This window comes from Gymnoscopelus braueri (genome assembly GCF_963280865.1).
Source record: "Gymnoscopelus braueri genome assembly, chromosome: 1".
Lineage (NCBI taxonomy): Eukaryota > Metazoa > Chordata > Actinopteri > Myctophiformes > Myctophidae > Gymnoscopelus > Gymnoscopelus braueri.
Genome location: NC_137603.1, coordinates 3,356,181 through 3,380,334, shown reverse-complemented (window position 1 = coordinate 3,380,334; position 24,154 = coordinate 3,356,181). Strand labels below are relative to the sequence as shown.

The following is a 24,154-nucleotide window of genomic DNA, read 5'->3' as shown; positions in this document are numbered from 1 at the left end:
CATGAACAGCATTTTACCAGCAACGCTGAACACACACACACACACACACACACACACACACACACACACACACACTCTCATGTGACACTATATGATCACATGACGCGATGGTTTCATGAGTGAGATGTAATGAGGCGTGGATTAGAGGAGCGTCTGTGAGTTCAGTTAACAGAGGTTCCCCGTTTGATTCCTGACTCCTCCTGGCTTCATGTTGAAGTGTCCTTGAGCAAGGCACTGAACCCCTAACTGCTTCTGATGAGCAGGTTGGGGGGGGGGGGGAATCGTGTTCGGTGGTTGGTTCCGGTTGGTGTCGCATTGTTTTTGTTCCCCACATAATGTGAATCAGTTTGTTTAGTCTCGCTAGTCACGGTACAAGTTAGAATAAAAGATGAACATACCAAACCATTATTATACCAAAAGAAACTAAACGATTATACCAAACTAAACAAGTTTTAAACTAGGGGAATCATTTTGGAGGCGCACAGCGCTGGAGGTTCCGGTCATGGGTTCCGGCCGCCTGATGACGTAAAGTTATTTCCACTCCAGACCCGACCAGAAACCTGAAAATGGTATTTGATCCCAGGCTACCTTTAACCACTCTGATGCTCCAAGATGTCACCTTTGACCTTTGACCAAGAAGATGTGGTTGAGTTAGGAGGTCAAATGTGACTCCTTTGTGTGAGAATACCTTAGCTTATAAATTAGTAAAAGTAAATGAATAGACTAAATAGACTTTTACTGCACAGCCTTCCAATCCAATGGTCTCTGAGTTGTGTCCATATGAAGTGTTAAACACTGTGTAACACTGCTGTAGAACCATATGTGTGACATTCAGTTTATTTGGTGAGACTATTCTCTTACCAGACCTGAACAGTGTTTGTGTAAAGTTTGGTGTGGATTGGAACCCCCCACCCGTTGCCCTCCAACAGCAACTACATGGGAAACATTATTTATTTTATTCATATTTTAAATAATCTGTAATCACTTCAATCTGAAGTGATTAGCTTTAACCTCTTTAGCCTCCCATCATGTCTCATCTGAAAGCTTTTAATTAATTACAACATTTTACTTTCTTGTGTTTCTCTTCAACAGAATCAGAATCATCTTTATTGTCACATCACAGGTTAAAGATGTGAAGAAGTGGGTGGAATTATTTTTTGTGCCGCTCCAGTTATTTTCAGAAAGAGAAAGAAAAGAAGACGGGGGACGGGGGGGGAAAAGGAGAGAATAAAAGATGAATTAAACAAAGATATTTACATACTGTATGTACATGAGGAGACATAAGGTGCATAAGGTACAGTATGTACATGAGGAGACATACGGTGCATAAAGTACAGTATGTACATGAGGAGACATAAGGTGCATAAGGTACAGTATGAACATGAGGTTAGACATAAGGTGCATAAGGTACAGTATGTACATGAGGAGACATAAGGTGCAGAAGCAGCAGCTATATACCATATATGATTATGTGCAATAATCCAGACTGTCGTCTTTCTGGAAACAGATGATGTAACATCGTATCTTTAATCTGATTGGCTGATTCTTCTGAACTAAAGAACGAGTCCTCCTTCATTCTCTTTCAGACTCCAGAACTTCTCTTTCAGTAAACATCTGTTTATTCTGATCTGTTTATTCTCATCTGTTTATTCTGATCTGTTTATTCTGATCTGTTTATTCTGATCTGTTTATTCTCATCTATTGAATTCAGTTCAGTTTTGATCAGTGATGATGAAGATTACAGCCACCCTCCTCATCCTCTCCTCTGTACTTCATGTCAAAGCGATCCCAGGAAGTAAGTACATTATATTTATGTTATTATATAATATACACATTTATATCTACTGTTATTATATAAAACCAAATATGAACAATGCACAATACAAACAAATTACATGCGCACGCACGCACATACGCACTCACACACACACACACACACACACACACACACACACACACACACACACACACACACACACACACACACACCCTCCTTTTACTACCTGTATATACAATATTGAATCAGTGTGAATAAAACATTTGACAGGAAGCTACTTTTAATATCCAACCTTTCACTTCATATAAGAACCAAACATGATTGTTTAACATGATAATTATGTGTTATTGTCACTGTGAAGAAGTTTGTTGTTTAACGTCATCTTTGTTTTATTTCCAGTGTTCCATGAGGAGATTCTAGTCCTTAGCTGTTCAGACACAGTTAAAGACTCATATAAAGAGTGGATGATGGGACTGGATGGTGAAGTGATGGTGTACGCAGACTACAACAAAGGGAAGGCGGTGGAGCCTCAGCCTCCGTTTGTAGATCATATCACCTTCACAGGAGCTTATGGTAATGCTTTGGCTGATCAGCACTACTGCAAAGCCCAGCTGGACAACGTTCGCACTGCCTTGAAGAAACCACCAGTGAAAGGTACATGAATACTATTAACACAATAGTTATTAACTAAAACGGTTGCACACACACACATACACACACACACACACACACACACACACACACACACACACACACACACACACACACACACACACACACACACACACACACACACACACCAGTGGCGTACGCACCACTAAAATCTCACCTCCCCTAGAAAATAAAGTAAAAGACTGACCGAAAAACAGGCAGTGAAAAAAATCCTCCGCCTCCTCGTCCATTCCCCTAACTCTATGGCTGGGTGAGCAACTCAATGCAAGTGGATGGGAGGAGATTTCGGGTGCCCTCTCTATTATTTTTAACTCTATGGTCCATTCACGCAGGCAGGCAGCTACCGTATCCATTCAGCAGAGCGACCCCCGCCTATAGTGATGCAAATGTATGCATTGTCTTCATGGGGTGCAAGGAGTGTCTGGGCCATCACCTGTACTCACCTGGCATAAAAGGGGTTCTGAGGGCAGCTTGAGCCATTCATTACTAAACTACAACATGAAGAGAGCAAGAGACCACCGCTGAAGAATTGATTGATTGATTATACTTGCATATTGTTTTTATTAACGTTTTTCAGTTTTGTAGTCAGTGTAGTGTTGTTGTTAACTTGTTTCCCCCGAGATTTTTCCCCTAATACCTCCGCCCCCCGCCCCCCCCCCGCCCCCCCTTCGTGGGGAGGGGGGGGGGGAGAAGAAAAAAAAAGTCGCCTGCCCTAAATGTAATTCCTGGGAACGCCACTGACACACACACACACACACACACACACACACACACACACACACACACACACACACACACACACACACACACACACACACCTTTACTTATTTATTTGGATTTTCAATATAAAGACATGAATTATGTCAAAATCCAAGATAATACGATTATACAACAGTTACCATCAAAATAAAACATATCAGAATGTATTCATATTGTGAGGCATTTCACTCTCAAAATAACAACCTTTTTGCAAGTGTTATCTCTGTTATCCTGGAAATACATGATGGGGTCTGACTGGCAGACAGACAGACAGACAGACAGACAGACAGACACTTTAGCTTAAGTAAAACATTTGTGTTAATGTTGTTTTATGGTCGGTTAATGAATGAATGAATACAAAACATTCGCGCATGAGTCGCGCACGCATGTGGTCCGCAACACAGGTGCGGGGGGGGGGGGTACAGTTTATGCCCGGTCAACATTAGATTCCAGCAGCTGGACGGACAGACAGACAGACAGACAGACAGACAGACAGACAGACAGACAGACAGACAGACAGAGTCCTTGTTTATTCAGCCGCACTAGACAACTGGACACATATAGAGAAACAAAACCTAAAACATTTTAATGCCAGATTTCACATCCTGAACCTATTGTAGACTTTATGTAGAGACATATTTGGCTGATGGGGGGCAGTTAGCCTAGTGTTGATATTATACAGATGAATAAAACTGAACATTAATGACATTTTTCATTGTCGACTACTTCCAGATGGATATGTGTTCTATGTGGCTTCCCGCTGTGTGTTTAACTCCAGTGAGCTGAAGGACATACAGTACATATACTCACAGAATTTCGATGGTGATGAGTACCTCAGGTGGGACAGTAGAGTAGATCAGTGGGTTGGATACACTGAGTTTGGTGTGAAGAACGCAGAACGCCTCAATAAAGATCCTAGAGCACTGGCTGTGATGAGAGCAAACCGAGAGGCAGCCTGCAAACCCAACATTGAGGGCTACTACTCCAATGCTCTGAACAAGAGAGGTGAGCTGATCTCAGAGCAGCACTCAACACTCATCACCTCATAAACTATAACATGACATCACATGATTCTATTCAGAGTTGATTAATGGTGTTAATATTGATCATATAATAATTTTTATTACATATTTCTTTATCTGCTGAGAAACATTTCAGATCCTCTTGATTTATACTGTAACAGGCTGTCACGCAGTGGAAATAGCAGATCTACAAGCTCACAACATGTGGAGTCACCATCGTACAGTAGTATAAATGAAACATAGATCTAGGCTATGAGCGTTTTCACCTACATATAATGACCTGCCTAAAACAAAGACACCAGGATTAATGTTTTTAAATTATCGTTAAAAAGAACCATGCAGGCTAAAACACACCTCTATACACTTCATTTCACCTGATTTTATATTTTAATTATTGTCTTAACTAGTTTGTTTTGTATGTTTTTAATCACAATATTTTACAGGATTATGTGTATTGTTTTGTTTGTTTATTAAGCAATATCATTTTCATACAATGATATTGCTTGGTTTATTGTTGTTTATGTAAAGCACTGTGTAACTGTGAATTATTTAATATGTTTAAATTATAGTTAGATAAATGCATTCTACGTTGTAGAAAACTGTAGACTATTGTAGCATCTACAGTACTCTGGTGCCATCTGGTGGCCAAACACTGACATTTACAGTTACAATTTACAATGTAGGCATTTATCAGACGCGAACCCTTTTTGCATGTTGTTGAAGCGCAAGGGGGCGGAGGGCGGGTGGGGATAATAACATGTTCCTACTTCCTATGACGGTTATATAATAATAATAATAATAATAATAATAATAATAATAATCTTATTTATCCAGTGGAGCCCAAAGTGAGTCTGAAGTCAGAGACTCCCCCTCGTCGTGGTGAACACACTCACATGCTGAGGTGCAGCAGCTACGACTTCTATCCTAAAGTGATCCTGGTGACCTGGTGGATAGGTCAAGAACCTTTGACCTCTGGTCTCTCCTCTACTGACGAGTCTGATGGAGACTGGTACTACCAGTACCACTCCTACCTGGAGTACACACCCAGGTACACACCTAACAGACACCTATACATAGAAATACACACCTAATAGACACCTATACAATATATGCTTTAAAAACAAAACAAGTGTTACTCACTTGCTGAAAATTGCCCATTAATTGGTAGGCTAATATTAAGTCACACACACACACACACACACACACACACACACACACACACACACACACACACTCCAGACACAACTACGCAGCAAGCTCGTCGTCGTGCAAGCATGACGAACGCACACAGAGACCCGCGAGCGAGTGTGCTATACATGAATACACACACAGGAATACGCTATAACGTGCATATCTCGTTGCTAAGTTTCTTCTGCCTCTTGCCTTCCTATTGTTTCTGCAATGGGGAGGGAATAGTGGAATACACAATAAACACTAGAGCGGAGGAGAGCCCAGCGGGGCATTCACGCTCCTACACAAAAATTGTCAAACCTTTTTTTTTCTCTCAAAAAAACTAAATAATAACAAAGATCAACGGATCAATGTGTCGAAGCGCGGCGCGTTTCAGCGTGTAGATCGGCTACTTTCACAATCTGTCCTAATGTTAGTGCTAATTAACAGCTGCTCACTCACTGCCAGACCGGGCGGGGAGGAGGGGCCGCTTCAGCTCTGAGCAGATCCACATGGACACACATTCAACTTGAGGACGCACGCATGTCATGATTATTTTAGGTGGAGAAAATATCAGTATAAGCTTATCTTATTGCCTATAACGGTCTAGTGATATGGTGCCTAATTGTAGTTGTGTTTTTAATCTTACATTTAAATATAATAGTTCATCGTTTAGTTATTATGATGAGCGGCATGGCTCATTTTGGGTGCCCCCTCGGCACCGTGGTTCCCCCCCCCCCCCTGCACCATGGTGCCCTCTCTGCACCGTGGTGCCCCCCCCTGTGCGTAGGTACTGATCATCCTCATCAGATAGAATACATGCTGTGCTGTGTGTGTGTGTGTGTGTGTGTGTGTGTGTGTGTGTGTGTGTGTGTTACAGATCAGGAGAGAAGATCACATGCATGGTGGAACATCCCAGCCTGACCGCGCCTATCAAGATGGACTGGGGTCAGTTACTGCATTCTACTATATTCTACTGCAATCTACTGCATTCTACTATATTCTACTGTAATCTACTGTATTCTACTGCATTCTACTATATTCTACTGCAATCTACTGTATTCTACTGCATTCTACTATATTCTACTGTAATCTACTGTAATCTACTGTAATGTGTTACACTGCACTCTGTTTTAAGGGTTCAAGGATTCTTCTCTTTTTGTACCTGAAGGTACATTTGTTTTGCAGAAAGGAAACACAGCAATCCAATTAAAAACAAGACACAATAATAATACAGACACCAGAAATAAGAATTAATACAAATACATTAAAACATCCTAAAAAAGTAACCATTATAATAAGGTCATGACAGGAGCCTCACCTACTTAGAGCTTAAGTGTCTTGTCTAGATCAGGTACATCATCTTTGTTTACTAATGGCTGCAGGTATAAAGACATTTACATAATTTATATAATTTATAATATAATATAATATAATATGATATAATATAATATAATATAATATAATATAATATAATATAATATAATATAATATAATTAATATAATATTTGTATTGTCAGATGACTCCATGCCAGAGTCAGTGAAGAACAAGGTGGCCATGGGAGCATCAGGTCTGGTTCTGGGTCTGGTCTTGTTCCTGTCTGGATTCATCTACTACCAGTGGAAGAAACAAGGTGATTAGCAAGTTTAATTAACATGTTTATTTAATTAATCTACTACCAGTGGAAGAAACAAGGTGATTAGCATGTTTAATTAACATGTTTATTTAATTAATCTACTACGAGTGGAAGAAACAAGGTGATTAGCATGTTTAATTAACATGTTTATTTAATTAATCTACTACCAGTGGAAGAAACAAGGTGATTAGCATGTTTAATTAACATGTTTTTTTATTTAATTAATCTACTACCAGTGGAAGAAATGAGGTCAGATCAACAGAGGATCACATGACATGTGGAACCCTCACATAAATGCAAACAAACAAACAAACACATATGTAAAGCCACAACCTAAACTGGTTTATATTGGTTTAGAACCTTAACCAGTTTAGACCAGTTTAGACGACCTAGTTAGAGGTCAAAGTGTGTTCTATGTTGTCACATTTAGTCTTAAATAAGAGTCAAATGTTCAAATTAGTTCTGATGCAACATGTGACCCTGATGACTGAACCCTAATGTTGTTGTGTTGTTGTGTTATTGTGTTGTGTGTACATTTATGCATTTTATGGAGAAATACACACAATACAGTACATAGGATTTATTTGTGTGTCTGTTTTAACTGTCTCTCTTCTTCTTCTATCAGGTCGTATTCTGGTGCCGACAGCCAATGACGATCTTTAGACTCCTCCCACACACCCAGGTTCACTTCCTCTTTCTTTTTACTAAAACTTTTTACATATACATTCATACAGTTTTAATGTATAAAAGTGTATAAAACTATAAAACATACACAAAACAACATGCTTGTGTAAGAAGTGAAACAACTAGCCTGGTAAACCATCCCGGTCACGTGAATTCACATTATCATGTGTCTTCTGCTTCATTTCTTATAATAATGAATCTAATAATCAAATGTAATAATCAAATGATTTGTTGTATCAGACAACACTGATGACAATGTGGTCAGATGGGGGGGGGGTGCTCTTGGTGAACTGTGTAGTTTGGACCATTCATCATCAATCAAATATAAACATGTTTTATATGACGCAGGAGTTTAGATCCCATAGCCTGAGAGGACGTTCAGGTGATTCAGACACAATGCAGCCAAACTATGAACCAATCATTTGAACACAACATTTCAGTGAACTGAACCCAATGATTCAGTTCATTGAACACAACATTTCAGTGAACTGTACCAATGATTCAGCACATTGAAAACAAAGACAGAACCTTGTGGTCCAAAGGAGAGTGTTCTACCAACTGAGCTGCCCTTCCTACTAAGATACACTATTGACAAAGTATTGGTCAAATGTTGTTTGAATGGACTTTGTTGTTTCTACTTTGATGGTTACTGTAGTTGCAGGGACGGTGCTGGGAGGTTAGGTTTTTAAGTAGTTTAGGCCTGCTAATAACTTGTTCATGATCTATTAACTATTAATAGCATAGCTTTATAAATAATCGTTAAATCATTAACCATTAACACACATTTAACAAGTTATAAATAACACATTAACTAATCCTTTGGGAATGATTAATTAAATTTTATAAGGGAAGGTTATTCTAAAGTGTTAACATGTTCACACAGTTAATACATTCTGATTCTTATTGGTTTATTGTCTTTTCACAGAACACCTGGGTGTGTTTTCAGAGAAGCAGAGAGTCATCGCTGCCCCCTGGTGGAGAGAGGAGTAAATACATGTGTGTCCATTCAGCTTTTTGCTCCACTTGGTCGGAGGCGCGGCGAAGCCGCGCCTCCGACCAAGTGGAGCTTACTATATCATCGTGCTTGCGTTGTGTGTGTGTCCCATATTTATGGTCTTTCCGGGTGTGTTCACGCTCTCATTGGCTCGCGCCCCCATGTGACTCGAAACTCCATGCTGAAATACCAGCAGCTGCACTGCCTGTATACAGCCGGCAGAGTGCGGCAGAGTGCACTACTACAGTGTGGTTGAAATATGGCAGCCACAGTCAATCTGCGTTCGCCTCCAGCGTTCGCGCGTCTTACTTGTAAATACTAATAACAGCAGCAAAATGATGACATCATCAACCTTTTTCACAAATGCTAATTAGCTAGCCAAGGCTAACGAGAATTAGTGTGCGGTGTTTCGCCCAGTTCGACCTGGTCATTGTCTCCGCCAGGCCGAAAGGCATGGCGAGAGAGTATGTTTTTCACCCTGTCCGTCCGTCTGTGTGTCCGTGTGTCCGTGTGTGTCCGTCCGTCCGTCTGTGACCATCTCCGGCACCGTTGGCTTGATCGCAGCGAAACTGTGCACACACACTCCCTGGATGCTATTTCAGAACCTCTGCCCCAAATATTTCTCATGGCCCTTTCATAGCGCCACCAGGAGGCCGATTTGCGCAAAACATATTTTTTGACAGTACTCCTACAGATTTTGTCCAAAAATCACGCAAATCGGTACACAGTATCTCTATAGTCATTAAACGAAAATGGTCTTTCAGATTTTTCATATTCCATCCTGATTGGCTAAAAATGTCTTCCAAAGTTTGCAGGAGTGCTCCGTTTTGAACAAAATGCCTCAAATCATGAACACAGCATGCAATTTCCGTGAAATTTTGCACGCACATTCCCATTAGGCCGAGGAAATGACACTTGAACATTTTCCAATCAGCCTCATGGTGGCGCTATAACAGGCCGATTTGTGTTTTTTACCTATAACTGCACCAATCTGTGTAAAACTTTGTATGCACACTCCCTAGAGGTCAACAAAAAACCTTTGCCCTGCATTTTTCACATCTGCCTTTTATAGCGCCACCAGGAGGTCGACTTATGTAAAACACATTATTTTATACTACTCCTTCCAATTTTATCCAAATTTCACACAAATCGGTACACATGATCTCTATAGTCATGTGATCAAGACGGATGTGTTTGATTTTTCATATTCTATCCTGATTGGCTAAGATTGACATCTAAAGTTTGCATTATTGGCTTGTTTTGAACAAAATTCCGCAAATCATGAACGCACTGTCCGATTGCGGTCAAACTTTGCACGCACATTCACACTATGTTGAGGAACAAATGCCACCCTTTTAACATTGGCCTGTTATAGCACCACCAGCAGGTCTAATTTAGCAAAACAAATGTTTTTAACAAAATGCCTCAAATCATGAATGCAGTCAGGGTCCAATTGTCGTGCAAGGCCTAAGAACAAATGGCACCCTTTTCACATTGGCCTATTATAGCGCCACCAGGAGGCCACAATAGCCTACCCGACCTGGCGGAGACCTGTGCTCCGAGGAGCACTTTTTCTAGTTTATTATGTAATCATTTATAATGTGTGATAATGAATGTGTTAAGATCATTATGACATCACTGTTTCCCTGTGATGGGTGGACCTGGACCCTCTAGGGTGGTCCGGGGTTATGGGTGGGCCTGAACCCTATAGGCTGGTCCGGGGTTATGGGTGGACCTAGACCTTCTAGGGTGATCTGGGGTGATGGGTCCACCCAAATTAGACAACGGTGGGCCACTACAGTCTATGAAATGAATGGGAAACACTGATGACATGTGTTACGGCCCTGTGTGGCCTCATATTGTGTTTTTTAACCCTCTGAGTGTTCTCAGTGCCCTGTTTGGTAATTGGAGGGTGGAGTGGAGATTGGAGGAGTGGCGTGGTGTCTGGAGACACACCTGGGCTTCATCCTCAATCAGCCCAGCCAGCATAAAAGCCTGTTAGAACCTCCTTTACAGTCCTGTTTACCCTCCGTCACCTCCATGTGCTGAACCCTTTCTGTTAGTTAGTTGGTGTTTACTACTGTAGGTCTATATAGGCTGTGTGCCATAAACCTTTTTCTGTTTAGTGCGTAAAGGTAACTTTAATACTGTGTGTTTAAAGTACAGACACTTATTAGATAGGAAACTTCACTTCACTATGTTCCAAACCTTCACCTGAGTGTACTAGAGAAGGGAAGCTTGGTAGGGGTGTGCCGCCATTTGTTTTGTTCCCCGTTTTGAGCCTGTTTCGTTTAGTTAGGGAGCCTAGACTAGTGGTTCTCAAACTTTTTCATGGCAAGGACCCCCAAAATGATATGTATTTGGCCGCGGACCCCCATCTCGAAATATTTTGTTCCAGGGACCCCCCAGAAGCCAAGATTTGTGTTAAAAACTCACTCAGAAAATGAGTAATTCACTCATTTTCATGTTTTTTCAAAAATAGCAGATCTACAAGCTCATAGCGTGGCACTCGGTGCCGCGCTATGAGCTTGTAGATCTGCTATTTTTGAATAACCAAAGTATAAAAGGTTGAAGTGATTTAAAATGATTGTGATGCTATATTAACACATTTTGCTGGGGACCCCCTGGAACCCCTCCAAGGACCCCTGGGGTTCCCCGGACCCCACTTTGGTTGGAGTATTTTGGCTTTGGCCACCCTGACGTTTTGTGCTTTCCCTAATCTGTTTAAGTTTGATCCTATTAATAAATTGTAAACTCTTTCCGTTCCTCTGGCTTGTGATATTTTTTACCTCTTTATATATATATTTACCTCTTTATAGCCTCTAGACCTTATAAGGTCGTAACACTACTGTTCATTTATATCTTATATGTCAAGTAGGGGTCGGTCTCTGTCTCTCTGTCTGTAGATCTGTTTCCTGTACATTGTCAATGTCTTTCTCAGGTTTTTATCAGTTACTGTGCTCAGGTAGTCTGCCACAGTATACCGTCTGTTTAGGGCCAAATATGTTTCTACTTTGTGTTGTGATTGTGTAAGTTCATTCCAATAAGTGATGTATTTATCTTTTTCTTTAGTTATAATGTGGTTAGGTCTAATCTTTAGTTATAATGTGGTTAGGTCTAATCTTTAGTTATAATGTGGTTAGGTCTAATCTTTAGTTATAATGTGGTTAGGTCTAATCTTTAGTTAGAATGTGGTTAGGTCTAATGTTTAGTTATAATGTGGTTAGGTCTAATCTTTAGTTATAATGTGGTTAGGTCTAATCTTTAGTTATAATGTGGTTAGGTCTAATCTTTAGTTATAATGTGGTTAGGTCTAATCTTTAGTTATAATGTGGTTAGGTCTAATCTTTAGTTAGAATGTGGTTAGGTCTAATGTTTAGTTATAATGTGGTTAGGTCTAATCTTTAGTTATAATGTGGTTAGGTCTAATCTTTAGTTATAATGTGGTTAGGTCTAATCTTTAGTTATAATGGTTAGGTCTAATCTTTAGTTATAATGTGGTTAGGTCTAATCTTTAGTTATAATGTGGTTAGGTCTAATCTTTAGTTATAATGTGGTTAGGTATAATCTTTAGTTATAATGTGGTTAGGTCTAACCTTCTGACTGATAGTGAAGCTGCACTGAGGCTGGCTGTGGTTTGTGATGTCAGAAGGTGAAAGGTCAGCTAGTTTCAGGACCAGTTGACTGAGGCTCCTTTGTATGTTCAACTCTTGGCAGGCAAGGGCTTTATAATGGTCACTCTTTTTAATATGGCTCCGGAATTTAATAGATCTTTTTTGTATATTAAGAAGTAAAGCAGGGGTGGCAAACTCATTTTGATGTCCGGGCAAGATTGGTCAAATGGTGACTTGAGGTGGGCAGGAACCAGTTGCGGACGCACATGCGCGCTCACACGCATTCAGTTATACAGCATTGTTTTTCAATCTGTTGTCTTGTCTTGTCTTATTATTATTATTATTATTATTATTACCCTTATTATAAACCATTTTAAGTAGAATAATTCAATTTGAAATTAAACAATACCTGGTAATGTGTGTGGGTGGTTAAATAATTACATTTATAGAACAGTGGTGTAAAGTAACTAATTACATTTACTCAAGTACTGTACCTAAATATTTTTTATAGTTTTACTTTACTTTAGTATTTCCAATTTCCAGAACTTTTACTCCACTACATCTCAGTCACTGCTATAACTACAGTATATCACTTTAAAAAATGTTTTATGAAGATTAGCTACTTTAATTATTTACATTAAAATCAAACAATGCAATTTGTAATGAGCCCATCCATTTGAAATAGAACAATTAAATTCATTCAAGTTCTCTCTTCTCCTCAGCTTTCAGGTGAATGGTAAATAGCTGTTTACCTGTGGCTCTTTTTATGCGGTATTTGACGACGTAGAAGAGGACACCTTATGTTAATTTACATGGCCATGGCTTCAATTGCTTGCCTATTGTTCTTTACAGAACAAGTGGGGAGGGGGGAGCGTTCTCACACACACACACACACACACACACACACACACATATATATATATATATATATATATATATATATATATATATATATATATATATATATATATATATATATATATATATATATATAATATAGACATATAATATAGACATAAAAAAGTTAGAGAACCACATATTATAGCAACATAAGTGTTTCAGAAAACTGTTAGGATTTAGGAGACATCTGTAAAGATTTCCATGATTTTTCAAAAATAGCAGATCTACAAGCTCATAGTGCGAGCTCCAGCTCCTGTGTGTGTGTGTGTGTGTGTGTGTGTGTGTGTGTGTGTGTGAGACAGACAGACAGACAGACAGACAGACAGACAGACAGACAGACAGAGAGAGAGAGAGAGAGAGAGAGAGAGAGAGAGAGAGAGAGAGAGAGAGAGAGAGAGATCGACCGACTTGAATAGACTGTTAACGAGCCAATCAGCCAGAACAGTCCACAGCTGGCTGTGGAATGTTGGCTGACTACCGGGCCATCAGAGGTACTTGCTGCAGCCAGTGGGGGAGGGGGGAGAGCTGCTTGGACTCTCAGCAAGGCAACGTGCAAACTCCGACTCTACTGCTGTTAGAGGTAGTATCAATTCACTATTTTGAAAAGTATTTCGCGGGCCGCACTGGACCTTTCCGCGGGCCGCAAAATGCCCGCGGGCCGCGAGTTTGACACCCCTGAAGTAAAGGATATTGGCCTAATTCAGCCCTGCATGCAGAGTTTGTGCTTTTTCTTTGTACCAGGATCATAGTTTTGCAGAACTCTGCGTGCAGGATCTCAACTGGATTTTTGTCCAATTTTGCCCAATCACTTTCTTATAAAGGGCCCCATACCTCACTGCCATACAGTGCTATGGATTCTATTACCGAATTAAATAATTTGAGCCATATCCTGATTGGAAATTGGATTTGAACTGAACACTTGATGGCATAGAAAGCCCTTTTTGCCTTCTCTTTGAGTTCCTTCACAGCTGAACAGAGGTTTCCTTTGGAAGCCAAATACGTATAGAAGTTTGTTTGTTCTATTTGGGTCCCACCTATTTTGAATGTTGAGTAATTTCTCTGTAACCGTGATAATTTTTGGAAGGTCATAATTTTGGTCTTCTTCATATTCACTGTCAGGGCCCAGGTCTGACAGTACTGATGAAGAATGTCCAAGCTTTGCTGAAGACCTTCTCTAGTAGGATACAGTATGACCTGATCACCTGCACAAAGTCTGTATGTTCATCTCCAATTTTGACAGGCAATTTTTTATTTTCATATATGTGTAACCGGGTGGAGTTAATGTTGTCTTATAGATACACACGGAGATAGACGGGAACGCCCAGGAACGCCCCATTCGATTTTAGCTTGGGGGGAAACGGAACGATCTGCCTCATAGAGTTACATCATACACGATCGTTTAGATCACTTTCAGAGCTGTTTTATGGACGATAGAAACATTGTCTGCCAAGAAAAATCCATCTGAAGGACAGCTGGAACACAATCATCCACTCGCCCTCGGAAAAGTTGACTTATTATTAAGATATATGTGACTAAAAAGACCAAACATCTATGAGCTCACAGCGTGTCGGAACGCGACGCGTTGTAACTGTGAGCTAGATTGGCAATGTTTGGTTTATGTTCCCCCCAGAATATGTAAACTGGGCTTCATGTGGTTTATCAGATTATCCTTATATCTTATTGCATGAGTCAAGTTTCAGCACAAGCACCACTGAGATCGGAGATCTGTTTCCCTCTTTACATCTCCGTCTGAATACCAAAACACTCGCCCCAAAACACAGTCGCCCCGGGGCAAACCCGCGAGGATTCACCTGGTATTCCTAAACGTAACCTCAGTAAAACTATGCCTAAACATTAGGGGTGTGCCGATACACTAATTTCACGAAACGATACGATACGATATTGGGTTCACAACTTCGATACGATTTCGATACGATACGATACGCACTTTTTTTAAATTATGAAAATATATGGGGGAGAAAAAAAGCAAATGCAAACAAATAATTCTGTTTTTGCATTATTCAGACATGCAAACTTGTAGCTTTTCAGCTACAATAGCCGTTTTGAATCCAAATAGGGCAATAGTGTGACACCTGACCCGAAAAAAAACAACATGTTGTCACCCTTTTCACCTCGGGGCTGTTTGCATGCCTGATTATTATTATTGTAAAAAAAAATATTATTTTTTTCTCCCAAAACGATACATATCGTCACGAAAACGTATCGCGATATATCGCAGGACGATATATCGGCACACCCCTATAACCTTATTCCTAAACGTAACCTCAGTAAAACGGTGCCAAAACATAACCTTATTCCTAAACTGAACCTCAGTAAAACTATGCCTAACCCTGAACTTATTTCAAACCTTATCCTCTGTAAAACAAATACAAGAATACAAGAACCGCTGGTCGGTGAGAAAAATGGGGGCGAGCGTGTTTTGGGACGAGTCTTCTGGTTACCTCTCGTCTCCCTCTTTGTTACAAAACATGTATACAAATGCACAGTGTTTAATAGCCTGGTAGAGACACTATTACAAGATATGATCAATTAAACTTACCCTAATATCAAAACCCAACAGCCATTAAGTCATCAATAATGTTTATAGTGAATTTGAAGTACAGTTTAGAGACGGAACGGCACGTACCGACGCCATTATCATTTGGCGAAGCGCGCCATTTAATATCATGCAGGATTTACACACTGCTTTAGCTCCGTGTTCATTGCCAGATTTACAATTGTGTTTTCTGTTGGTTTTAAACGAGGATAGCCGGGTTTGGCTTGTTTTGTGTGTAAATCGCTGCATGTTGAACTGCGTTTCCAAACTGTAATGGCGTCGATGTCTCACATCATTGATGAATGAATGGCTTTTGCTTTTTGATATTATGATAAGTTTAATTGATCATATCTATAGAAAATGTAATAGTGTCTCTTACCAGGCGATTAAATCAGATAACCTTGGGCCATTGTGTTGTGTTGGATCCTCTGTCCAGTCAGGACAACATTCCAATCGGACTCTTGTTTAATTTGCTAATGTAGCGTTCCTTGTCGAGTGGCAACAAGGTTCTATGCCTGTGATCTGGCAAGCCATGATGCCTGCTTTTTAAATTGGTATACTTTTACAGCATATGAGTTTGAAAACCCCACATCCCTCGGTCTATACCAGCTGGGGGAAATCTGTGTTTTCCCCCGAGCCGACTCCGCCCCCCTAGGTACGACCCACTGATGACACTACGCCGTGTGGATGTATTCCCCCTGTGTTGTGTGTGTGTGTAGAGCTGAGGATGGATCATGATTGGTGAACCAATCCGACTGCTGTCCAATCATGGTCTGGTTGGCCTTTTAAAAGCAGGAAGTTGTCATTCAACAACAGATTTGTTTGCAGATTTTGCACAGGCGGGCAGAGTGTGATCCAACGTCACCCATGGTAAATGTAATAGTTCATTTATAGTTATTGCTACTTTTAAATGGGGCTAACAATGGAGTGTGTAGCTTGTGGGGCAGAATTCTGGTGCGCTCCACTCTGCTCGCCCTGTGGTAAGGATGTTTTTATTATGTGCGCGTAATGTCAGGTTGTTTTGAAATGTGTGTCAATGTATTAAGCTATTTAATGCAGTCAGATTGTTTTGTGTACATGGTATGTAGTTGTATGTTTTAAACCCACTGTATTTATATAATATTGGTCCATTTGAACTCCTATTTGATGCCTTCTGTGAGCATAGTGAACTAATATGTGTGTGTGCTCTTTTGCAGTGAAACGACTAACCTATGAGTTAATTACTCCCTTTTTGTGTGCTGTGGCTTATCTGCTCTGGACAATGCTTGGGGAGATGTGTTCTATTGACCAGTTGTATTGCAGTGGCATAATCTTTTTTAATAATTTAATGTGAATAAAATGTAAAACTTTTGCAACGTCATGGTGTCATTGCTGAGCCTCCTACCCAGTTTTCAAAGCTCTGTTAAACGAACCTCCTTTAATGTTGAGCCTTAATTGGCTTGTTGGTTTAAATCCAACTGGCGTAGTCAGTAGTATTTATGATTTTAGTAACCCCTATTTTGGCCAGGGTGGTTTTATGGATTTAATTACCTCAAAGGACTTTTCCCCCTATACCACTTTCTATTAATTTAAAAAGTAAACGTGTGTGTGTGTGTGTGTGTGTGTGTGTGTGTGTGTGTGTGTGTGTGTGTGTGTGTGTGTGTGTGTGTGGGGCGCATGGGAGGGTCTAATGGTCAGTGGTGTAAAGAAACTAAGTAAATGTACTTACTTACGTACGTACAGTACAATTTTGAGGTATTTGTACTTTACTTGAATATTTCCAATTTCCAATACTTTTACTTCTACTTCACTACATCTCAGAGGCAAATATTATACTTTTACTCCACTACAATAATTTGGAAACTTTAGTTACTTTGTTTTCGTCCATTTGAAAATAGCTAATCCATTTGTACACTCTCAGAGTTACAGACCTGTTATATGGTCATTCAGGGCTCTTTATGTGTTTCTGGTAATATTATTGTCCACTCATTTTGTATGTCCGTGGCAAAAATGGAATTTTGACCAAAATGTCCACCACAAGAAAGCATGGTGATGACCCCTGCTATAACTGAAGAGAGATTCCTCCTCCACCAACCAACCCCAGCCCCATCCATCCTGAAAACTTGACCTCATATCTTTTTAGATGTTGAGATGCTGAATTTCAATTAATAAACATGTCAAAACCTCTTTAAAAGTAGTTGTTTTTGTTGTGGTTGTGTATTAATAACATGTCTAAAATAGGACTGCTGGACACGACCATCCACAGTTGTTGTGAGAGAGACACTAGTCGACTCCAGGTTGAACTTCAATGTTAATGTTAATGCCATTTTAATACATTCTCAATGTGCTCCTGCGTGCTAGCCCACAGCTTGATAAACCTGTTGTATGACTGGTTCTCACTGATAACGACAAAAACAGCAGATCTACAAGCTCATAGCGCGGCACCGAGTGCCGCGCTATGAGCTTGTAGATCTGCTATTTTTGAAAAATCTTGAACATTTGTGCATATCTTTGAATATTTATGTTTATAAGCAAACATTTTTAACTCAAATCATTGCTTCTGGGGGTCCCTGGCACAAAACATTTTCAGATGGGGGTCCGCGGCCAAATGTATATCAATTTAGGGGTCCTTGGCATGAAAAGGGTTGAAACCCACTTTTGTTCAGTAACAGGTGTCTCTCCAGCTCTCTATTAAATAGAATTTTCAGGTTGGGATACTAATTGTATGTAATGCTAACTAAATGCCTCAACTCTTATTATCTTATTACTCTTATTATCTTCTTGGGGGTCACGTCTGAAAAGTTTGGGAATCTGTAGTGCCACATTTTCTTATTCTTCTCCTGCCCAGTAGGCGGCGCGCCTGCTTATTGGAGTCGGACGCAACTTCCTTGAAATGCCAGACAAGAAGAACAACAAATCAGGGTTGCCATGTCTGCTTATTATAAGTAAGGTTTCTTGTAAATATTAAAAGTTGCAGCGAGTTGCGTTTTTTGTGCCAGGGACCCCCGCACCCCCGCACCAGATTTGTGTTGTTAAAAATGTTTAAAGATAATAGCAGATCTACAAGCTCACAGTCACAACGTGTTGTGAGGCTAGAATCTAGATAGATCTCATAGGTTTAAAGTGCTCATGTGGCCTGCTTTTGGACTTCTTTTCCTATACCTGGTTGCTTATCTCTCTCTCAAAACCTGGCAACACTGCTCTAGTGCCACAATGCAGTAGTGAAACAGCATGGTGTGTTGACTGACTGTTGTTGACACTTTAAAATACCATAGATTTATATCAAAGTCAAATGCAAAGAAAAGTAAAACGTGTCGTTTCTAAACAGTGTCGTCGTTAAGCAGCAGGAGGACGTTTGTTAGCAGCTCAACCACTGAAACACAGCAGGTATAAAGATCAACTCATTCAGGTTGTTTTGCATCTATGTTAGCCATGAGAGTTCCTGCTTTAGAGTGGTGTTCGATTTGTTTTACATTTACAACTCTCACATGTACATAAACGTTCACATTTCAAATATAAAGTGCTGACCCATGAGCCACGGATGTTACAAGTTGATCCGTTCCGCGATAAGTACCCGTATCTCCCGTATTGTTCAATAAAAAGCATTTTAATCCGATCGCCGGCCATTTTCTCCAAATTTTCTCCCATGCTTTCAACCATGCGACACTAATGGTTGGGAGGTGTATTGCACTCTGATGATCGGATTAAAATGCTTTTTATTGAACAATACGGGAGATACGGTACTTATCGCGGAACGGATCAACTTGTAACATCCGTGGCTCAGGGGTATAAAGCACTTCTGAACGTTTATGTACATGTGAGAGTTGGCAATGTAAAAACATCGAACACCACTCTAAACCAGGAACTCTCGGTTCCATGACTGTCATGTTTCAGGGCTACATCTATGTATCATTTTAGATGAACGGATCACGTCTTGTTTCATCTATTTGTCTTTATTAACGCATCGTTTAAGTTGGAACATAAATCCAATTACTTTAATAGCTGTTAGGTTGTTATAAGGTGATCATAAACACAAACAATAGCTCCAGACCATAGCAGCAGCAATAATACATGTATGGTTTTGTTAGCCTGGGACCAGGCTATGGTTTTGTTGTTGTTGACGTCACTATTGTCACTGTAACCCTATAGTTCAGTGGTTCTCAACCTGTGGGTCGGGACCCCCAGGGGTTCCCCACATGATTTTGGGGGGTCCCCAGGTGACAGTGAAGTGACAATTTTAGGACCTTTAAGACCTTTTTAATACCTCGAAAATAATTTACTGCATCAAAAGTAATCAACAAAGTACTATAAAAACTGGTCAAACATTGGCCAAATTGTCAAATAATATAAGAAATAGGCAAACGTTTTGAAAATAGCCGAGATTATAGATCTGCTATTTTCACAATAGCAGATCCTCAACTCCTACCCTTATCAGGGTGGGGGGTCCTCAGTTCAAATATGATTATCTTGGGGGGTCACGGCCTGTAAACCACCAGTAGTATCTTTACTCTGTCAGACAGAGTCTGTCTGTAATGTTAATGTGATTGTCAAGTGAAGTTAGAGCTCCATGTCTTCATGCACCTTGAATCCTTATACCAACTAAACATCTGTCATGCTGTATTGTGTCAGACCTAGAATGACCATCCAGGTAATGCATGGCATTGGAAATGATCTCCCTGTCTTGTTCATGTGCTGCAAATTGACAGTTTAGCTCCAAACTCACCTGTCTGCTGTTATTATAATTGACAAAGGTTTTCTCCTTATTTTTCAAATTATATAGTGTGTAAACTTTATTGTTACATCACAATTTTACAAAAACGGCAAACACGCAGTGGGAATATTAATTCAGCTCTAAATGCTGAAAAGAAAAAAAAATCAGTTGAATTTGCATCATGTCTATAATATGCATAAGCCTACAAGCAATAGATGGTTTGACATAGGGCCATAGGCCTATATCTTTTGAACTGGTGGGTTTTGTCCACATAAAAATATAATTTTAACACAATTGTTGGAAGAACATTCTTCCTCATATATTAACCCATTTTGGGCGGGGACCCGTTTTTGTAACTATACCTTTCAGGACGGGAACCCCTTTTAGGGTTCTTGTTGTTATGTACAGTATATAGCAACATACTGTACATTGTTTGTAATTTTGGAATAAATATTTGAAGTTTTTCAGAAAACTTAGGTCAGGATTTAGAAGGCGTTTTTAGAATGGGCCTCAGGTCTAAATGGGTTAATAATACCCAATGATCACCGTTTTAGGGGAAGTAGAACCATGGAACCCTAAAGTCCTTATTCAATTCCTTCATTTCAGACAAGTGTGTGGAGTCCAGACTAAAGGTGAAGATGAACTCTCCAGACTCAGCCAGTGCCATTTCTATTAAACAGGAACCTGAAGACCATCCACACCTCAGTACGTTTAATGTTCTCTCTCTTTCTTAAATATGTTTTTGTTCTGTTGTAGAGCTGTGTCGCAATATGAACATTTTACTATGCAATAGTCATGACGAAATATATGATAATATCCCGATGATTAAAGATGATTAAACAAATTGGCCATGTTGCCTTGTGGTGCACACACCATAGGCAACGGAAGGAGGGTCAGAAGGGCCTAGCAATCAGCTTGTCGATCTCGCCGACCGCTGGTCTATTTAATAAATAAAAAAATCCCCGACCAGCGCTGGTCTAGCACCCCACTGTTCCCATCGTGTTGCACAATGGTTGTTGTGTATTGGCTGCATGCTTGCCTCTCGTCGCAATGACCGTTCTGTTACTGGCTACGTGTGCAGTTGCTCTCTCAACTCGATAAACTAGGAGCCAGACAAGCTAATACTCAACAAATCGCTGTTCTTTACGTATTCTGCCTGTGGGTGTGAAAGAAGCAGATGCCCGTGGGGCTCGGGCTGCAAGAATCAAGTGCTGCTATGATAGACTGACTGACCAGTGATCAGATTACTGCAGCGCAAATCTACATAAACGTTCAGATATCAAATATAAAATGCCAACCCCCGAGCCACGGATGTAACAAGTTGAGGCGCAAATGGTCTAAGTACCTGTATCTGCCGTATTGTTCAATAAAAAACTTTTTTTTTTTTCTTCTTTTTTTCCCCACGATTTTGTAACCCTATTTTTTACACCTAGTGCCAATTGTCTATGTAATCCTGGACAATACCTTCCCTCTGCCAACCTAGGGAGGCCAGGGCCGAGCTCATGCCTCCTTCAATGCATGAGAGCCAACTGACCTTCTTGTCACCTGACAGGGGAGCGGTTCCCTGGTTGGACGTAGCGCGTGGATCAGACGCGTCTATCAGACGCCCCGGCTGGCCAGGGGGAGGCAGTATAGTGACCAGGATTACTGCATGTTTTTGTGAGGGTACCTAGGAGACACGGGGAGAACATGCAAACTCCACACAGAAAGAAAATAAAAAGCTTTTTAATCTGATCGCCGGCCATTGTCTCCGAATTCTCTTTGATGCTTTCAACTATGCAACACTACTGGTTGGGAGGTGTATTGCACTCTGATACATTACAAAAAATTTTATAGAAAATGGCCGCAGATCGGATTAAAATGCTTTTTATTGAACAATACGGAAGTTACGGGTACTTAGACCTTTTGCGCCTCAACTTGTTACATCCGTGGCTCGGGGGTCAGCACTTTATATTTGAAATCTGAACGTTTATGTCGTTGTGGCAGTTGTAAATGTAAAAAAAATAGCAAACCAGGAACAAGTGGGCCCATGACTGTCATGGTATGACAGTCATGTTTCAGGGCTACAGCTAGGCTAGATTTGATATTTCATATGGAGTATAGCTGACATCTCACCAATACTGTGTTAGAACAGCATTTTAGGTTTGTCATGTCCATAACAAGACAGACTGCAGGTGACGATGAACTCTCCAGACTCAGCCAGGGACATTTCTATTAAACAGGAGAAACCTGAAGACCACCCACTATTCTTTTCTCTTCTGTTGTAGGGCTGTCACAATATCTAATTTTACTAAGAAATAATCATGACAAAATATATGACAATGATAATATCCTGATGATTAAAACAAATTGCTTACTCTGTCTGGTTGCAGAAACTGATTGGCTACTTTAGCCTTATTCACTTAAGACCATTATTTGCATCGCAGGAATCCATCTTTTGACACATTCTTCCTTTTGTAATCCTAAATTACGAAGGATTTCTTCCCTAATATATGAATCCTATAATCTTTGCTCCCAAGATTCATATGTTGGAGAGTTGGTCTTTGCCATTTTGCCTTTGCCTTCTGCAATTATTATTGTTATTTTTTTCTTCAGTTAACAAAGTCCTTTTTCAATTGCTTCATTTCAGACCAGTGTGTGGAGTCCAGACTGCAGGTGAAGATGAACTCTCCAGACTCAGCCAGGGACATTTCTATTAAACAGGAGGAACCTGAAGACCATCCACACCTCAGTAAGTTTCATATACTCTCTTTCTTTCATATTTTCTGTTTTGTTGTAGAGCTGTTACAATAATGACACTGATCCCTATCATCCCTATTTGGGGGGGGGGGGGGGGCATTTGCTGAAATTAACTGATCTACAAGATCTCTAGCTTGTAGATCACCTATTTTAGGTAAAGAGATTTGGTGTAGAGGGTACATAGCAAATTGTCTGGGAGATAAGTGGGTTATTGATCTGAGTCTAATGATCATTACATCCCGATAAAGAAGAAGAAAAAACAGTTATGTACAGTATATGGACAATCAAAATCAGTTGGAAATACAACTTTTTGATGTGGTGTCATAATTCAACTTAATGTTGACATGGCACACTGACTATCAAGAAAATTAAAACATGGCACTCATGTCAAAAAGGATGCCGTCCCCTGGGCTATAGACCAATTATTTGTTTACTAACATTGAGACTGGACGCACAGGTGATTGTTTCATGCAATCAATTCCCAACCTGTTGTTTTGGGGTGCGCTGGTTTCAGCACACCCCAACCCCCTCTTGTGTGTTGGCTAGTGAGGCGCGTCCTAGCGAGACCTGACAGAATGGGTTTCATTGCGCGCATACTGGTTGCACGCATACTGGTTCTTATCAGTGTGACGTCGTCTGTTAAGGGGTCTACACATTCAACCGCAACTTTAAGTGGCAATTTTCAAGTAGGCAAGTATAGAGAAAACATTGGTATAGCGTGAAGTTGAGCGGAGATGGCCAACAGTGTAGTGTGGAGTTGGAACCGTGGCATTGGTCTAAAGCAGTGACACTGGTGTTTCGCGGGCCAGAAACCGTCAAATCTGGCCCGCGATGTGATTTTAGAAAACGCCATTTAATACTACCTTTTAATGGAAAAAAAACGAGAGAGAAAAAAAAGACAAAAAAAAAAGGCTGCCGCCTGCCAGCCTCAGTGTCTGA

At 40.3% G+C, this 24,154-nt stretch overlaps 1 protein-coding gene across 2 annotated transcripts in view; it reads left to right on the top strand.

Moving 5' to 3' along the window:
• The first annotated feature begins 1,686 nt into the window (after positions 1-1,686).
• Positions 1,687-24,154, top strand: part of LOC308104776 (H-2 class II histocompatibility antigen, E-S beta chain-like) — a 202,072-nt gene continuing 179,604 nt past the window's right edge. The window contains exon 1 of one of the 2 annotated variants that reach the window (XM_080455300.1): positions 1,687-1,795. The gene's annotated coding sequence lies outside the window, so the exon portion shown is untranslated. The remainder of the gene's footprint in view (positions 1,796-24,154) is intronic. The other variant, XM_080455301.1, reaches the window with a different exon arrangement.